Source organism: Callospermophilus lateralis, unplaced genomic scaffold (genome assembly GCF_048772815.1).
Source record: "Callospermophilus lateralis isolate mCalLat2 unplaced genomic scaffold, mCalLat2.hap1 Scaffold_181, whole genome shotgun sequence".
Taxonomy (NCBI): Eukaryota; Metazoa; Chordata; class Mammalia; order Rodentia; family Sciuridae; genus Callospermophilus; species Callospermophilus lateralis.
This window is the reverse complement of record NW_027512846.1, coordinates 1,861,669-1,882,031: the sequence shown is the minus strand read 5'-3', so window position 1 is coordinate 1,882,031 and position 20,363 is coordinate 1,861,669.

Here is a 20,363-nt window from a genome sequence, read left to right as displayed (position 1 = left end):
CTCTCTGTGCTGTGCAGGACAGGGTGCAGCTGGCACAGCGAGGCAGTACTCCTGTCCACAATATTTCAGGTGACAGAGGCTTTTGGTGTCATCTAGAAGAAATGGCAAGCTCTTGGCCTCCTCTATCAACAAATAGCAGCAGAGGTACTACTCCAGGTCAGAGGATAGAGTTGCCCAGAAAACACAAAGAAGAGGCTCGGGTGGGGGTTCAGGACAGAAGATTAATAGTCAGGCATTGAACTGGAAGTCAGAACAGTTCATCCTATGCCCTGGACTGTAACCTGAGTCTGAGCGCTGAATCGTTGTGTCTCTCCAGGACATTCAAAGAAGCCCAGGACATAGAACAAGACTCACCTAAGAAAGGTCCTGGAGGAACCTGGCCTCAGGTATCAGCCTGAGTAGATTTTGTAGGGCTGAAAATCACACAAGAAACAAAGCTGAGGTGCAAGTACCTTAGAAGGGATCTCTGGAAGGTACGTGTATAAATATCCCTTAAGCAAAGAGGATCCTTTCACTTAAGCAAGTTCAGGCCCATGATCATACCTTAGGCTCTGAGGCAAGTTAGATTGTAGAGCACTCTGCAGAGTCTCCTCAAGGAGGCTGTGCATGCTCCATCCAGGGAAGGGGCCAAGTATCCCCTCCCCCACCTGTTACTGAACATGATCAAAAAGCCTTAAGGGATGATGTGAGTGGACATGGAAGGAGAGGCCAGGGAGGAGTGGGAAGGCATCTCTGCAAGTTCAGAAGCAGGCTTCCTGACTGTGTCTTCAGAGCCCAAAACACCTGGATCTTCTGTTCTATGCTGTCATAATTATCCAAAGAGCTGCTCTTCCCATTAGAGTGGGAAGGCACACTGGAGGAGCAGAAGCGTGTGCTCACAGATGCAGGCCCATTGCTGCCTTCCAGGGTGGTCTTGGAAACACCCCGGATTGCTTCAGTGCACATCAACTCATCAGAAGTGTCTGCCCCGCCAAAATCACTTCCATAGGCTCCCTCCTGGTGGTGGTGTTTCCTGGAGGTGCAGCAGCTGTGGCATCCTTTGGTGGCTTTGAGAGGTGGTAAGAGTCCAAGCCCCTTGGGATGAGGTCTGTGTCCCTGGAGACTGCTGAGTTCCTCTTGCTGGGTGTTCTCCTGGGGGCTTCAGTGAAGACACTTTTCAGTGAGCTACCCAGGCTGCTGGCAACTTTCAGCCCCTTCTTGATGAGCTGGGCTCTTGTTGCTGGACTCCTTCCTGGTTTTCTCCAACTGACACAGCTGGATGGCCTCTTGGATGCCATCATTGCTGCTAGAGTCAAGACCTTGTGCTGGGGCTCCAGGGACCTGGAGCTGCTGCCCCTCCCTTCAGCCCTGCAGTTCCTATTGCCCGTGCCCCTACACTGTGCTGCCTGGGGCTTGGGGACAGCAGACCTTGTGCCGCCCAGGTTCTCAGCTCTCTGGTAACCTTAGGCCTGAGGCTGCTGGGTGCTGTGCTAATCTTTTCTGATCTGAAAGTTTATGAAAGAAAAACTCCTAACAGGCTCCATCAGACTGTGTCTAGCAGCACCATGACAGGGGGCTCCTGGGTGGGTTTCAGTGTGGATTGGGGAGAATTTTCATTTGACTTTGTTTTCGTATCCACAGACCTGTCACACTTTTGGTTTTCATGTTGTCTTGTCTCATTGAGAAATAGTTCTATTTCTGCTTGGATGCTCTGCTCAAAGGAGTCATCGCTGCTCACCCTGACTGGGAAGTCTGAGCCCTGTTTCCCACAGGCCTCCAGGGGCTTCCAGGAACATTGCATGATGCCGGGGTAAGTTTTAGGGGAAACAGGGTGGGCAGGGTGCAACTGTGTGGAGGGTCTGTTTTGCCTCTGCTATCCTCCCTGAAGCCCTGCCAGAGTGAGCCCCATTGGGCATGGGCTATTGTTCTAAGGAGAGCAAGAACCAGAATCCTTCTACATAGCCCTGCCTAAATGCACACTATTATGATGTTTTTATTTAACAGATGTGTCCTGGTAAATATGATTTTTGTAGCTTTTTGTAAATTAGTTATACTGCTGTAAAAAATATTTTTGAAAAATGTTGTCTTTTGTTTTTGGAGTGTGTTCCTAACTGCGTCTTTCTGTGGTCCACTCAGGAGCCAATGCTGGACATGCAGTTTGATTCTTACCTTCACGGTGAGGGTCACCCTGGCTGGAACTCTGGTTAGTTGGTAGTTCAGATGCTCAAGTCTGAGGAGGCAGTGGCTGCCTTCCGGGAAGCACTAAAATGCCCTAGTGTCTGTCAGAAGCTCCCAGAACAATGCTTTTAATAAAAGACACAATGGTACCTAACAGCCAGAGCAGTTCCTCTTAAAATTGTAATCACAGCCTTGGATTAGTCAAATGTTTCTAAGCACAGTGACTAGGAATCAAACTGACCAGCCAGTGTGTGCCTCTTGAGACCCCATTGAGACAGTGGCTCTCTCTGCAGCCTAGTCCTTCTGTGTCCTGTCTCCTGCAGTCACTAGGTGATTCTAACATCTACAAAAACCTCTTTTTGTAGGAGACCTGCTGTTCTCCTCTTTTGATCACTATGCTAAGAGATCACACCGCATGTGCATTTTAACTGTCCTTTTCTTGATTTGTGCACACAAGTGAATAAGTACAGCAATTAGGTGGTTTGCTCCATAGACAAATTTGCCAGAGCTCAGTGCTGGGGACAAGCCTTGCATACCTACATATCTGCCATCCAGGAGCTGCAGCCCAGTCAGGGCTCTGAATATTGACAGAGCCACTGCTGTTAATTCCTCCTGCCACCCACCTCCTGGGTCAGAAGGGTGCTGATTGTAGGCCATGGCCTCTGGTCCCCTGAGTCAAGGCCAGGTGTTGCTACCTTGGTTTCCTTACCTTCTGCCCGGTGGTACTAAGTTATCCATGGTCGCTGAGGGAACAGGTAGGCTGGCCACTGATGTCCTCCAGTCACCCCATGTTCTGCAACTCTTATTCAGATGTAAGGCAGAGTCTACCTTTTCGCCAGAGGATATTGTTGGTATTCTAATGTGGATGTGAGTCTTGTACAACTCCTGCACACCTGGGTATAAACAGAAACCCAATTCTGTACCCAAGTGCAGACCCCCACCCACAGTGAGCATCAGCTGGGTTTAGCTGCAGTCCTGAGTATCTCAATGTGCCTGTGATAGCTTCCTTGTGGTGCATTCACACACTTAAGTGTTTATGAGAAAAACAGTTCCATGTAATACATGTTCTTTTATTTAATTTACTTTTTTTATTAGTTGTTCACAACATTACAAAGCTCTTGACATATCATATTTCACACATTTGATTCAAGCCGATTATGAACTCCCATTTTAACCCTATATACATATTATTGCAGATTCACACCGGTTACACAACCATTTTTTTACCTACTGCCATACTAGTGTATATTATATTCTGCTGCCTTCCCTATCCTCTACTATCCCCCCTTCCCTCCCCTTCCCTCCTCTCCCCTCCCCTCCCTTCCCTTCTTCTCTCCCTACCCCATCTACTGTAATTCATTTCTCTCTCTTGTTTATTTTTCCCTTTTCCCCTCACTTCCTCTTATATGTAGTTTTGTATAACAATGAGGGTCTCCTTCCTTTATCATGCAATTTCCCTTCTCTCTCTCTTTCCCTCCCCCCTCTCGTCTGGGTTTAGTGGTGATCTTCTTCTCATGCTCTTCCTCTCTATTCTGTTCTTAGTTGCCCTTCTAATATCAATGAAGACATTTGGCATTTATTTTGAAGGGATTGTCTAGCTTCTCTTAGCATAATCTGCCCTAGTGCCATCCATTTCCCTGCAAATTCCATGTCATTATTTAGTGCAGAGTATACTCCATTGTGTATAAATGCCACATGTTTTTATCCATTCATCTATTGAAGGGCATCTGGGTTGGTTCCACAGTCTAGCTAATGTGAATTGTGCTGCTATGAACATTGTTGTAACAGTGTCCCTATTGTACGCTCTTTTAAGGTCTTTAGGGAATTGTCCAAGAAGGGGAATAGCTGGATCAAATGGTGGTTCCATTCCCAGCGTCCCCAGGAATCTCCATACTGCTTTCCAAATTGGCCGCACCAATTTGCAGTCCCACCAGCAATGTACAAGTGTACCCTTTTCCCCACATCCTCGCCAGCACTTGTTGTTGTTTGACTTCCTAATAACTGCCAATCTTACTGGAGTGAGATGGTATCTTAGTGTGGTTTTGATTTGCATTTCTCTGACTGCTAGAGATGGTGAGCATTTTTTCATGTACTTGTTGATTGATTGTATGTCCTCCTCTGAGAAGTGTTTGTTCAGGTCCTTGGCCCATTTGTTGATTGGGTAATTTGTTATCTTATTGCTTAATTTTTTGAGTTCTTTGTATACTCTGGATATTAGGGCTCTATCTGAAGTGAGAAGAGTGAAAATTAGTTCCCAGGATGTAGGTTTCCTATTTACCTCTCTTATTGTTTCCCTTGCTGAGAAAAATCTTTTTAGTTTAAGTACGTCCCATTTGTTGATTCTTGTTATTAACTCTTGTGCTATGGGTGTCCTCTTAAGAAATTTGGAGACCGACCCCACAATATGTAGATCAGAGCCAACATTTTCTTCTATCAGACACAGAGTCTCTGATTTGATATCAAGCTCCTTGATCCATTTTGAGTTAACTTTTGTGCATGGCGAGAGAAGGAGATTCAGTTTCATTTTGTTGCACATGGAATTCTAGTTTTCCCAGCACCATTTGTTGAAGATGCTATCCTTCCTCCACTGCATGCTTTTAGCCCCTTAATCAAATATAAGATAGTTGTAACTTTGTGGATTAGTCTCTGTGTCCTCTATTCTGTACCATTGGTCCACCCGCCTGTTTTGGTACCAGTACCATGCTGTTTTTGTTACTATTGCTCTGTAGTATAGTTTGAAATCTGGTATCGCTATACCACCTGATTCACACTTCCTGCTTAGAATTTCCTTTGCTATTCTGGGTCTTTTATTTTTCCAAATGAATTTCATGATTGCTTTATCTATTTCTAGAAAAAATGCCGTTGGGATTTTAATTGGCATTGCATTGAACCTATAGAGAACTTTGGGTAATATCGCCATTTTGATGATGTTAGTTCTTCCTATCCATGAAGAGGGTATATTTTTTCACCTTCTAAGATCTTCTTCTATTTCTCTCTTTAGGGTTTTGTAGTTTTCATTGTATAAATCTTTCACCTCAATAAACTTAAAGATGAGGACCATATGATCATCTAGATGTGGGTTCATCTTTGTGTCTTGTATTTTTGTGTTATTGTTCCACATGTGTCCTTTGGTACCAACACCATGCTGTTTTTGTTACTATTGATCCATAGTATAGTTTAAATTCTGGTATTGTGTTGCCTTCTGCTTCATTCTTCTTGCTGAGGATTGCTTTGTCTATTCTAGGCCTCTTATTTTTGCAAATGAAATTTGTGGTTTCTTTTTCTAGTTATATGAAGACTACCATTCATTGGTAGAGATATAATGCTAATCAAAAGTACTCTAAGATTCTCACTCCCATCAGAATGGCAGCCATCAAGATTACAAACAACACTAAGAGTTGTCCAGGATGTAGGGGAAAAGGCACACTCACACATTGCTTGTGGGACTGTAATTTGGTGTAGCCAATCTAGAAGTCAGTATGGAGAGTTCATGGAAACTTACAACATAACCACCATTTTACCATGCTATCCCACTCCTTGGCTTAGATGTAAAGGACTGAAAAACAGCTTACTACAGGAACACAAACACATCAATGTTTATTGCAGCACAATTTATAATAGCTAAATTGTGGAACAAAACCAGATGCCCTTCAGTAGATGAATACACAGAGAAACTTTTATATAAATACACAATGGAATATTACTCAGAACTAAAAGAGAATAAAATAAAAGCATTTACAAGTAAATGGTTGGAGTAGGAGAATATAATTCTAAGTGAAGTAAGCCAATCGAAAAATATAAAAGGCCAAATGCTTTATTTGATATGAGGATGCTGATTCATAATGATGATAGCAGGGCATGGGAGAAATGGAAGAACTTTAGATAGGGCAAAGGGAAAGAAGGGGAATGGAGGGGGCATGGGGGTACAATTGATGGTGGAATCAGTTAGACATCATTACCCTAAGTACATATATGAAGACACGAATGGTGTGAAAATACTTTGTGTACAACCAGAGACTTGAAAAATGGTGCTCTCTACATCTAATATGAAATGAATTGCATTCTGCCATCACATATAACAAATTGAAATAAATAAATATTTTAATAGAAAATTGAATAAATAAACAAGGGGAGGAAATCCACCTTGTTTTCATGAAATTAAGAAATAAAGGCCGCCAGAGCCATGAGAGTGGAATTTGGCGAGCATGCCAGTGGCTTTCTCCACAAGGAGGTGGTCTGATTCATTAACAATGAAGCTCTCCTGAACAGTGGTGGCCCCGAGTTCTACATGGCATTTCGCTCTTGTCCCTGCAACAAGGTAGAGGAGTGGATTCGCACTGTGGTGGTGGACTTTCAGGTGCCTCGAGACCTCAAGAGGGAATGCACCTGAAGTGCCCTTGCCCTGGGCATGCGAGTGGTGGCAAGGCAGCGGGAGCAGCAGGGGCATCGTGCCTGTCTGCTGCAGTACCAAATGGAGGAGGGTGAGGCGGCTTGCTGGGCTTTGGCCTCTGAGCTGCAGTGGCTGTATGAGGACCGTGATGATGCTACTACTCAGCTGCACTTCACTTAGATTGTCTTTCAACAGGCAATGGATGAGCGTGAAGTGCTACGTGAGAGGCTACCTCAGGCTGAGAGGTCAGCCTTCGCAGATCCATTGCCCCCAAAGGTTGTACCTGTTATGGGAGCCCAACAGCATGGTGCTGTGGCATGGTCCCTGGAAGGAGAGGAGCAGGCAGAGGTGGTAGCACCTGGAACACAGGGCATACCACATTTGGAGGCCCAGATGCCAGCCCCAGCACCTTTGCTTTATGTGCCAGGACACCCAGGTCCTTGGCTCCAGGCAAGGCAACCCCTTGTGAAAATGTGCCCCATTCAGTGCCAATCCCAGTCGGATTCCCATACTAAACATCTCTACAAGCCCCTGTAGTAATGAAATCAGAATCAGCAGGAACAACAGCCACAGCAGTGACAGCAATTGCACCCCAGGTGCCTCCTCTTGTCAGCTATCCACCTGGCTTGTGGGCTCCAGTGGGTTGCCAGGTGGAAATGGCTCTTCAATGTGTCCAGAGTTACCTGTGTGTCCAGAGTTCCCAGAGTTGCCTTGTCCTGAGTTGCCTGAGTTGCTGGGGCCAGGATGAATATCCTGAGAACCTTCCATGCAGATGCAACCTGGGAGATAGAAAAAGCCCCAAGCAAAAAGAAGGTCCTGAAGGTCCACATGGAATGACTTCCCTGAGGGAAAGCATAAGCCAAAGCCAAAAAGAGGGTCAGGAGAGACCCAAAGGGAAATACCCCATGTGGCAGAGCATTAGCCTTTGCCTGGTGTTTTTAAATAAAAAACAAGAATGTCATTGGGATTTTAATAGGAATTGCATTAAATCTTTGTAAAAGTTTTGGTAGTATGGCCATTTTGGGCTATATTAATTCTGCCTATCCAAGAGCATGAGAAATCTTTCCATCTTCTAAGATCTTTTTCAATTTTTTTTCTTAGTGTTCTATAGTTTTCATTGTAGAGGTCTTGCACCTCTTTTTTTAGATTGATTCCCAAGTGTTCTATTTATCTGAGGCTGGGAGTCAATGGGGAGGTTTTCCTACTTTCTCTTGCTGTGGATTCATCGCTTATATATAGAAATGCATTTGATTCATGGGTATTGATTTTATATCCTAATTTGCTGAATGTATTTATTGGTTCTAGAAGCTTTCTGGAGGAATTTTTTGGATCTTCTAAATATAGAACTATGTCCTAGGCAAGGGGTGATAATTTGAGTTCTTATTCTATGCAAATCACTTTAATTTCATTCATCTGTCTGATTACTCTGACTAGAGTTTCAAAGAGGGCATCCCTGTCTTGTTTCTGTCCTTAGAGGGAATGCTTTCTCCTTTTCTCATTTAGTAATAATGTTGGCCTTGGGTTTAGCATAGATAGCTTTTACAATGTGAAGACTTTGCATACATTGTTTGTATAGACATCACCATGTGCATGTTCAAACATGAGTGTTTGTGGTATGAGATGACAGGTTAGGATGAGAAGCAAAAGAATGGATTCCACAGCAGGAGTCATGGAAGAGGAAGATAAATTCAAATGATTGGATTAAATCCTACTAAATAGAAAATAGTTTTGTTTTCAAATTTAAAATAAGGGGGATGTGATCTTAAAATTTCTCCTTCCTGAAAATTTCCTCAACTCTTAAAAGATAATACTTTGTATATATTTTCATTCTGAATCAAAAAGACATTTTAATTTTCTCTATCTACAAATGTTTGGAGGTTCAGAAAGATTGAGACATGTGTTGGTTTAGAATTACAAACCGGAAATGGAATCTTCTTTGATTCTCAAAACTATAGCTATGCATCCCTTTCATCCCATGATTTTTTGATCAATGAAATAATTTTCGGAGTAAATCCTTTTTTTTCTAATTTAACTTATTTTTATTAACAAGAAATATTAATATATAGTTCTAGGTTTCAGTTTTTGAAGCAATACACAAACTATTCAACAACACACTTGGACATGAAAATACACTTTCTAATAGTAGCAGCTCAGAATGTGGCATGTGCTCACAATGAAAGTTCCATGTTGACCAGTCACCATGGTAATGTGGAATGCACATCTTACCTTCCATTTCCACTCAGTTGGTGTGGTGAGTGAGTTGGTGTAAGTTAAAGTTGGAGAAGAGTAGGGAGGTTTTGAGTTCCTGGTTGGCCAGGGGAAATCTTAACTGCTGTGGGAAAGGTATGTTGTCAGTGATATTTTTAAGTGTGTTTCTTCAAAGGGCAGTTAATGTTTACTGAATATATTTTCCTCTTGATTTTTTCATCTTCAACACTGAATCTTCTCTCCTGAGGTTTAAATATTTGGTGATTATTGTTTTATCACTCAATTCATATATTTGCTTGTTCTATTGACCTGGTTACTGAAAATGTTTTTCTAAATTTAGATAAATGAACCATTCCTAATGCCAATAACATGTGTGCCTTTAAAGTGAATTACAGGAGCAGGACACCCACCTTGCATTCATGACATGAGAAAATAAAGTGAGACATAGTATATGGATGCTAAGTAAGGTGATATATATACCATGAAAGGGCAATTAGAAACCAAACCCATCTCAATGTATATGAATATTTAAAAATAACGTTAGAGAAGTCTAAATCAACACTTTTGTAAAAGAAAAGAGGACTGAAATTTCAGAAAACGTTTCCAATTGGTTGATAACTACAGGATCCCAGGTGTTTGGGGGCTACTGGGAAGAAGACAAAAAGGACAGTGCCTTGAGGTCAGTGGAGTGGATGTCTGATAATGGAGGAAATGAGGGCCTCAGTGGTTTCAGGGAGGATCCATTGGTTGAGGTTCACAGGTTATAGTTAGTGGTGGTTCCATCTAGGCAGGTAAGTCTCTGGCCCCTGGCTATGCAGGGTCTAGGAAGAGGCTTGGAAAGCCAGGAGCAGGAATATGCCTGATCAGAGCTGGTGCATATGGAGAAATGATATTTCAACCAGGCCTTGTCTGACTGCTCAGATAATGGCTCAGAATATTAGACTGCAGACATGGGGCAGGCCAGCTTCTGACATGGAAACATCAAACCATCAGCCCAGAGTATCTGTTTCCCTGATTAATCCCCACTAACAGGCCATCCAGGAGGGAAAAGCTGAAGGAAACTTCATTCTTGGCACAGCCATCAAGTGGCAGTTGGTTTAGAATGTCCCAAGTTCTGAAACAGTTGGTGAGCCCCAGAGAACTCTGATGATTTAGATGGTCAACTGCTCGTCAGGAAGGATCACTTGGAGACAGCTGGAAGTGAGAAGACCCTGGGGGAGGATGGCTCCAAGTGTGGACTCTACCCTTTGTAAAGGTCTGGCGAGCGTCGGAGGAAGAGACCACCAAGAGACTGTCTCATGCAACAGGAAAGTGTTTATTGGGGGGTCCAGCATGCTGGGGCTGAGAGCTCACTTGAATAGAGCAGAGAGCCCCGGAAACAGCTTAAGCAGAGCTTATATACATTCCTTGGAGAGGGCATGGACTTCACATACAGCATAGCCAATCACTGCATGGATTCTGGGAGGGGGGTTGTTTTCGTAGAGCAACCAGATGATCAGGGGAGATTTCAACATACATTTAGTGGGCATTTCCGGGAGTTGTTTTCAACTTCTACATGAGTTTCAGGTTCCAGGAAAACAGAACTTAATTCTTACATTCTTAACCTTTTCACCTTGACCTTCAGATAGGCTTCATTTACATGAAATGATCATTTTTAAGTCAGTAATTGCAATGAAGAGACAGGAGCCCAGGGTTATAACTTGAACATTTCTCATGGTGTCTGCTACTGAAACCTCATGCCAAAGAAGCCTGAAGGAAGAAGTATTCAAAAAGTACTGAGAAGAGTTCTGGTTTCCTGGTTCTAGGATATCCACTAGAGGACTCAAGTGCTCAGAGATTTCTGGTCCCAGGTAAATAGCTACATTCCTGTCCCATATCCACCACTCATCATTCTTGTGAATCTGGGCAAGACACATAAAATGTCTAAATTACAAACACCTAAACTCTAAATTGTGGTGAACAGACTCTGCTCCACCCATCCCTTTAGGCTGATATGGAGTCATAGGAAGTCACAGATATTCTCCATGAGCTTTACAAATATCCATCTGTAAAGAATGAGGAATAGACTTTCTTTACCCATTGCTCTGGAGGATGACCTCTGTTTGGCACCTCTCTGTTCAAACACTGTCAACGATTGAGCTTATTTTTCCACACATTTAATGAAGTGTACTATTTAATGTCAGGACACATTAGCACCCATATGAAGCACCAGTCCTCTTAAGAATGCATGGATGTGATGTCATGGATGGATGTCAGCCTTATACCATTACATGGATCAGATGGCACACTGTTTGCAACAATTGAGAAGGGGTTCATTTAACTGAACAGGTATTTAATTTTTGAGGTAGGATTTGAACAAAAGCCACATAACCACAGCCTCTGCTTATGGTCACTGTTTTCTCTGATTTCTATGATTCCGCCTCAGTAATTCTTTTTGACCACACAATATTGTGTTGGGTTGTAGACCTCACACATTGCATTGTTATCCTAAAGATCAATATGACTCAGGTGCTTTGCTGCCCCAATGGTGAAAAATAAACTCAGTAGTGTGAAATCTAAGAACATTCACATCCCTCCTTCAAAATTTGTTAAACATCAATTTTGTTATTTTTAAAATTTTTTATTAGTTATTCATGGACCTTTATTTATTTATGTATATAAATGTGGTGCTGGGAATCAAACCCCATGCCTCAGACATGCAAGGCAAGCATTCTCCAAATGAGCCACTTCCCGAGACCCAGATTTTACTGTTTTTAACTCTGTTAACAGACTGCAAAAATGCATCAGAACATTTTTTCTAATATTCAATTGTAACATTGTCTCCCATGCTCTGCTAACTAATACTCTACTCTCACCTTCTATGATCAATTTTTCAGTTTCCACGAAAGAGTGATATTATGTAGCATTTATCTTTGTGTCCCAGACCTATTTCTGATAAGATAATTATCACCTCTTGTTGTTGAAAATGACAGAAAAAAAACATACAAGAAATATTTAAGTTTCTGGGCATGCTATTAGTGTATAAATACATACTTGAATTCAAAGCTCAAATTATACCCCCAGATATTTACAATGATCACTTATCAATTAAAACTGGTTGAACTGTTATTTGAATTACTATTGATGACCCTATGTTTTCTTTCTAGCACATTGTCAACAGCTAACTCTGATTTATCACATTTCCCAGGCTGTTGCCTCTGGCCTTGGTCCAGAGGAGACCTCTGGCCACCAAACAGTGATGTTCCAAATGAGAATTCCAACGAAGGTACTGTGGAAATCCTGTCATTGTGTCCATTCTGCAATAAGGATTCTAGTTGATTCAGATTTCCAATTCTTCTTTTATTTAACATGTACAAATTTACGTGCTTTGAGTCATTCAGCAGTGCTATAGCTACAGAAGTAAAGATCTAGTTACCTTTTAATTCTGGGCACTTGATTATTTCAACTGCTGGTGGACATCTGGGTTGATCATACAATGTATTTATGGTGAATGCTAGAAACATTGAAGTGATTGTATCACTATAGTATGCTGACTTGTAGTTTTATAGAATCAGCAGGGTGGAATGTAATAGCTGAGTCCTATGAGTTCCACTCTTGGGCTTGTCAGGAATCTGCACACTGCTTTCCAGAGTTGTCATAATAATTTACAAACCCACCAACATTGTGTCAGTGTACCTTCTTTCTCTCATCCTTCCTGGTATTTCTATGCTTATCCTGTTTCCCCAGAACCATTTGTTTAAACCATAATGTCCTCTTTAACATGTATTTTGGTGCTGTTGTCCAGTATCAGGTGAATGTAAGTATCAGGTGGGTTGTCTCTGTGTGGTATATTCAATTCAAGAATCTTCATATCTATTTTCAGTTCAATAAGATACTGTTTTTGCTACTCATCTCTGTAAGGCTTTCACCTTACTTTTTCTTGCTCAGAATTGCATTGCCAAATAATAATAATAATAATTATTGTTATTATTATTATTATTTAATAAATATAATAATTAATATAATATTATATTACAATAATAATTATTATTACTATTATTATCATCATCATCATCTCAAATGAACTTCATGGTTATTTTTTCAATACTGTAAGGAATATCATTTGTAGTTTGAAGGGGATTGTATTGAATTCATTGAACCTGGATATTGTTGATATTATGGCCACTTTGACAATATTAATTCTGCCTATCCAAGAACACAGAACTATTTTGCCTCTTCTGAGGTCTTCTTCCATTTCTTTTTCAGTGTTCTATAGTTTTTGTTGTAGAGATCTTACATCCTATTTGGTAGATTTATCCTCAGGGGCATTTTTACATTATTATAAAAAAATTATTTTCTTGAATTCTAAATCAGTGCCATCAATGTTGGAGTATAGTGACAATATTGATTTATTTGTGTTTATCTTTTATCCTGCTACATTGCTAAATTTATTACTTCTAGAATTCTTCTGGTGAAAATTTTTGGGCCTTCTAAATATAGAATCATGTCACCAGGTAATGTGGACAATTTAAATTTTTTTATGGTATCCTATTAATTTCCTACTTTTGCCTGATTGTTCTGACATTTTTTCAGAAAAATATATTGAATAAAATTGGCAAAAGTAGACATTCTTTTCTTGTTCTTGATATTTGAAAAAGACAGTTCATTTTTATCTCTGTTCAGTGTGATGTTGGCTTTCAATTTCTCATATATGGCTTTTATAATATTGAAACCAAGTTCCTTTTTTTCCAGGTTTCTCCTTTATTTTGGAAATGAATTGTTTCTCCTTTTTAATCAAGAGCTTTTCTACATCTATTGAGGTGATTTTCTGAATCTTGTCCTTAATTCCAACTATCGGTGTGCTAGTCAGCTTCTCCCCACCCACTCTGCTGCCTGTGGAGCGACCTTTACATGCTTTCTGGGCTTATGGTCTGGGCATCTATTCCTAGCAGCCCATTTTTACACCTGCTCCTTCAAATTCTCAATCCCTTTCAGCTGGTCCTGGGAGGCACCAGACTCAAGGAGGAAAGGACCAGAGCTTTCCTGCACATCTCTGACTTGAGTTCCCCTGGGGAGAATTCTCTCCATGCCTTTTGCTCTAGCTCAGCCAGGCAAAGCCTAGGTGCTGTGGCAGGTGCCTTTCAGGTCCATGTGTGCCTACCTGCTCAGATCTCCCAGCTCCTGGCTCCTGCAGTGGCAGCATCAGCTTGGCTGTGTCAAGGTGGCTCCTGCCTTGCTCTCTGGGGACAGCATGAATCACAGATCTTTCTTCATGTACAGTGTGCAGTGCAAAGAAGCCTCTTTTCAGCCAAGAAAACGTTGCCTCTCTGATCTCAGGATTTTCACACTGAATCTTTCTATTTTGTTTCTGTCCATTTCCTTCTTTAGGTGATCTAGCAGTGCCACTAATCCTGCTGCTGCTACTGCTGCTTCTGCCACCATCAGCTTGGATCTAATGTACTTTCTTTTTTGTCTTTGTTTAATGTAGCCAAGTTTCTGATTCTCTAAGACTCCCTGAGTGTCCACTATTGAGTTTTCGTGAAACCCCTCTTTTGCACACCTGAGAGGAAGGACTATTCGCACTGTTTGCATTACAGGTTGTGGAGCTGTAAGAAATAAAGGTTCTCTCTATCTTAAATTTGCTTCTGTCTTGTATTATTTCTTTTGCTTGAGTTTTTGACTTTATATTCCTCTATAATTTTTTCCATTCACTATTAAGTTTGGGTGACTTCCTTTAGTTCCCCTCTCACTGAGAAGCAGTCTTCTTGCCTTCTAAGTCTGGCACTGAAGAACTGTCGTGGGTGCATCCTTCCTCCATTTGCCAACTTCTCTTCTCCTGACAGCAAATTTGCACAATTTCTCAACATGCCAAGGAACGTTTTGGGCCAAAATATATCTTATCTTGATGAATACCTCATGTTAACTTGAAAACAAATTTTATTCTCTCACTGTCGTATGAAGTATTTGTACAAATGCCAAATAGATCTATGTGATTGATAATGGTTTTGGTAAATTCCTAGGGTTGCCATAACTAAGTACCAACTTCCTTGGGTTAAAGTAATATAAGTGTACTATCTTAGAGCTCTATTTTTTAGGAATCCCACATTGACTTGTTAGCAGAAACATGTTACTTCTGAAAACTTTAAGGAAGGATTTTTCCTGCCCATTCTTAACTGTTACTGGTTTGGTGGCCATCCTTGATCTGCTTGGTTTTCAACTGCAGCACTTTCCTCTCTGCTTGCATCATCACATGGCATTAGTCTCTCATGAATGTGCCCCATCTTCATGAGAACAGATGCCCTATTTGGAGAATGGGTCCACCCTGTTCAAAGAGGATACTTTTATTTGCTAAGATCACAATGACTCTCATTTAAAACCCAGTAAAATTTGGAGGTACTGTTTAAGTTCTAAGTTAACCATGTTTAGAATTTAAACATGTATTTGTGTGGAAGTAATTTGACCCATAACAGAAATGATTGATTCAAAAGTATACTTTTTCTTTACTTCCTGATGGATCTGTCAAGTGTTATAAAGGAATGCTGAAACCTTCTAGTGTAACAGTAGAATATTTAACTTCTCATTGTAGTTCCTTCCATTTTTTGTCTATTTTGAATTTTTGTTTCCTGATATGCTCCTTCTCTTGCCGTTCAGAAACAATCATGTTCCAGCACTAATTGAGCCTGTGTGTGTTAAACAACCGTCTCCATACACTCTAGACCCATGTCCACAGTTAGGAAGACCCTGGAGTGTTTCTTCAGCAAACCAATATACTGACAGTTACTCTATATTTCCCTAGATTGCTATCAAGTCATAATAGAGGTGGTACCCATTGTGGCAGAAGACCAAAAAAATTACATTGCTAAGGTAATGTGACCCTTCTTTGTCTTAGATATAAGTGTTGTTTTCTTCCTTTTAATTCAAATTCCTTCATGAAAATATGACAGTGTTCATTATAGGTGACTCATAGGTGATGGAATTACAACTGCACATCTATTCCCTGTGAGAATGATTCAAGATGACATTCACATATGAGAAAAACCATTGTCAAATAATTGTAGTGAGCATTTTCTTCAGTGGCACTTTTCCTTGATAGAAAAAAATTTTATGCATGTCACCAAATTGTACCTGAGAAATCCCTCATGCAAAGCTCATGTATTTTCACAAGTGCCTTCTCTGCCTTACTTTGTGATCTTTGCCCCAACTGCTGTTTCCCATCTAGTTATCTAATTTCACCACAGCCAAAGTAGACTTGTGCAAATGATCTCCTGCTCACGCTGTCTTCCTTTCTGTAACTACAGGTAGCCTCTGCAACAAATGAGTAAAGTAAGTATTCTCAACTCCCTAACATGCTGAGCAAAACCTCTGTACTTAGATAGGTCACACATTCCTTCCTGTTTCTATGTAATAAGTTATCCTGGATTTAGATTTGGTTTGGAAATGAGGATAGGCATATGGTGACAAAGTGATAATCCAGTGAAGAATTGTGGCCCACTACCATGATCCTGAAACAGCTGTCTTTTGTGTGGTGTGCATTTATGTGAATGAGCATGGGGTGGTATCTCTGAGCATGTCCATGTGTAATAATTTTGTATGTTTGTGAGGCTATGGGAGCTTCTTCAGAAATTCTCTCCTAACATGCCCAGAACAAGCATCCATTTTCTAAAAATAAAAACCCACACTAATGCATGATTTGCTTGATATAATTTTTTCCCACTTCATGACACCCAAATGTAGTTTTGGTTAGTAGGCCCTCTCTGTAGACAGAGATGTTGCTGAGCCAAAAGATCCAGGTTCTTCACTCTGTAAGTGAAAGAAGCATTAAGAGTTCAGGAAATTATCCTGATGGTGATGCTTTGGGTTAGGGAACTGTGTACATCACTTAGTGATATAACACACTCCAGGTTATTACAATATATTAGTAATAACTAATCTCCTACAGAGATGTGAAATATTTTGCATATTTTAAAGTGGCCTCAGTGGTCATCTCTAGAGAAAAACATTCTCCTAAAGGTACAAAATACAAAAAAAAATATATCACACCTGGTTCCAATCTACTGGAAACCCAAAGCTGTGCTTCCCATTCATTCTTGTTCTTTTTTATTGGTTATTCAAAATATTACAAATCTCTGGACATAACCTATTTCATACATTAGATTCAAGTGGCTTATGAACTCCCATTTTAACCCCAAATACAGATTGCAGAATCACATCAGTTACACATCCACATTTTTACATAATGCCATATTAGTAACTGTTGTATTCTGCTACCTTTCCTATCCTCTACTATCCTCCCTCACCTCCTCTCTCATCTTCGCTTTCTACCCCATCTGTTGTAATTTAATTCTTTCTCTGGATTTTTTCCCTTCCCCCTAAAATTATCTTTTATTTTTTATTGTTGGTTGTTCAAAACATTACATAGTTCTTGATATATCATATTCCACACTTTGATTCAAGTGGGATAGTAAAGATAGGAAAGGCAGCAGAATACAACAGACACCAGTATGGCAATATATAAATCAACGGAAGTGTAACTGATGTGATTCTGCAATCTGTATACGGGGTAAAAATGGGAGTTCATAACTTAAATTATCTGATAGGTAATTTTGTATATCAATGAAGGTCTCTTTCCATTTCCATGCAATTTCCCTTTTCTCTCCCTTTCCCTCCCACCTCATGTCTCTGTATAAAGTTGATTTTTCCTCCTGCTCTTCCTCCCTGCTCTGTTCATAGTTGTTCTCATTATAACAAAGAAGACATTTGACCTTTGATTTTTTAGGGATTGGCTAGCTTCGCTTAGCATAATCTGCTCTAATGCCATCCATTTCCCAGCCAATTCCATGAATTTGTCATTTCTAGTGCTGCATAATACTCCATTGTGTATAAATGCCACTTTTTTTAAATCCATTCATCTATTGAAGGGCATCTGGGTTGGTTCCACAGTCTAGCTATTGTGAATTGTGCTGCTGTGAGCATCGTTGTGGCAGTATCCCTGTAGTATGCTCTTTTAAGGTCCTCAGGGAACAGTCCAAGAAGGGCAATAGCTGGATCAAATGGTGGTTCCATTCCCAGCTTTCCTAGGAATCTCCATACTGCTTTCCAAATTGGCCGCACCAATTTGCAGTCCCACCAGCAATGTACAAGAGTACCCTTTTCCCCACAACCTCTCCAGCACTTGTTGTTGTTTGCCTTCAGAGTGGCTGCTAATCTTACTGGAGTGAGATGGTATCTTAGGGTGGTTTTGATTTGCATTTCTCTGAATGTTAGAGATGGTGAGCATTTTTTCATATACATGTTGATTGATTGTATGTCCTCCTTTGAGATGTGGCTGTTCAGATCTTTGACCCATTTGTTGATTGGGTTATTTGTTATCTTATTGTTTAATTTTTTGAGTTCTTTGTATACTCTGGATATTAGGGCTCTATATGAAGTGTGAGAAGTAAAAATTTGTTACCAGGATGTAGGCTCCCTATTTACCTCTCTTATTGTTTCTCTTGCTGAGAAAAATCTTTTTAGTTTAAGTAAGTCCCATTCGTTGATCCTAGTTATTAACTCTGTGCTGTGAGTGTCCTATTAAGGAATTTGGAGCCTGATCCCACAATATGTAGATTGTAACCAACTTTTTCACTTTAAGGCGCAGAGTCTCTGATTTCATATCAAGGTCTTTGATCCATTTTGAGTTAACTTTTATTCATGGCAAGAGAAAGGGATTCAGTTTCATTTTTTTGCATATGGATTTCCAGTTTTCCCAGCACCATTTGTTGAAGATGCTATCCCTCCTCCATTGCATGCTTTTATCCCCTTTATCAAATATAAGATAGTTGTAATTTTGTGGATTCGTCTCTGTGTCCTTTAATCTGTACCATTGGTCCACCTGCCTGTTATGGTACCAGTAACATGCTGGTATTGTTAATATTGCTCTGCAGTACAGTTTGAAATCTGGTATCACTATACCTCCTGATTCACACTTCCTCCTTAGAATTACTTTTGCTATTTTGGGTCTTTTATTTTTCCATATGAATTTCATGATTGCTTTATCTATTTCTACAAGAAATGCTGTTGGGATTTTGATTGGCATTGCATTAAACGTATAGAGAACTTTTTGTAATATCGCCATTTTGATGATTTTAGGTCTTCCTATCCATGAACAGGGTATATTTTTCCATTTTTTAAGGTCTTCTTCTATTTCTCTCTTTAGGTTTCTGTAGTATTCATTGTATTAATCTTTAACATCTCTTGTTAGATTGATTCCCAAGTATTTTATTTTTATTGAGGATATTGTGAATGCAGTGTTTGTCCTCATTTCCATTTCAGAAGATTTGTCACTGATATACAGGAATGCCTTTGATTTATGAGTGTTCATTTTATATCCTGCCAAATTGCTAAATTCACTTATTAACTCTAGTAGTTTCTTTGTACAACCTTTTTGGTGTGTTAGATATATCATCATATCATCTGAATATGTGATAATTTAAGTTCTTCTTTTCCTATTTTTTATCCAATAATTTCTTTTGTCTGTCTAATTGCTCTGGCTAGTATTTCGAGGACTAAATTGAAGAGAAGTGGTGAGGGAGGGCATCCCTGTCTTGTTCCAGATTTTAGTGGGAATGCCTTCAGTTTTTCTCCATTCAGAATGATGCTAGACTGAGGCTTAGCATATATAGCTTTTACAATGTTGAGGTAAGTTCCTGTTATCCCTAGTTTTTCTAGTGTTTTCAACATAAAGGGATGCTGAACTTTGTCGAATGCTTTTTCGGCATCTATGGAGATGATCATGTGGTTCTTATGGTTAAATCTATTTCTGTGGTGAATTACATTTATTGATTTCTGTATATTGAACCAGCCTTGCATCCCGGGGATGAATCCTACTTGATCATGGTGCACAATTTTTTTGATATGCTTTTGTATTCAATTCATAAGAATTTTTTTGAGGATTTTTGCATCTAAGTTCATTAGAGATATTGGTTTGTATTTTTCTTTCTTTGAAGTGTCTTTGTATTGTTTCGGGATTAGGGTGATGTTTGGCCTCATAGAATGAATTTGGAAGAGCTCCTTCTTTTTCAATTTCTTGAAATAACTTGAATAGTATTGGTATTAATTCTTCTTTGAAGGTTTTGTAAAACTCTGCTGTATATCCATGTCGTCCAGGGCTTTTCGTGGTTGGTAGTCTTTTGATGGCTACTTCAATTTCCTCTTTTGTTATTGGTCTGTTTAAATTGTGTGTATCTTCCTGACAATCTGGGCAAATCATATGACTTAAGAAATTTATCAATATCTTTGCTATCTTCTATTTTATTGGAATATAAGGTTTCAAAATAATTTCTAATTATCTTCTGTATTTCTGTAGTGTCCATTGTGATATTGCCTTTTTCATCCCGTATGTTAGTAATTTGAGCTCTCTCTGTTCTTCTCTTCGTTAGCTTGGCTAAGGGTCTGTTGATCTTATTTATTTTTTCAAAGAACCAAATTTTTGTTTTATCAATTTTTAATGGTTTTTTTTTTGTTTCAATTTTATTGATTTCCGCTCTGATTTTAATTATTTCTTGCCTTCTACTACATTTGCTGTTGTTTTGCTCTTTCTTTTCTAGGGCTTTGAGATGAAGTGTGAGCTCATTTATTTGTTGGTTTTTTC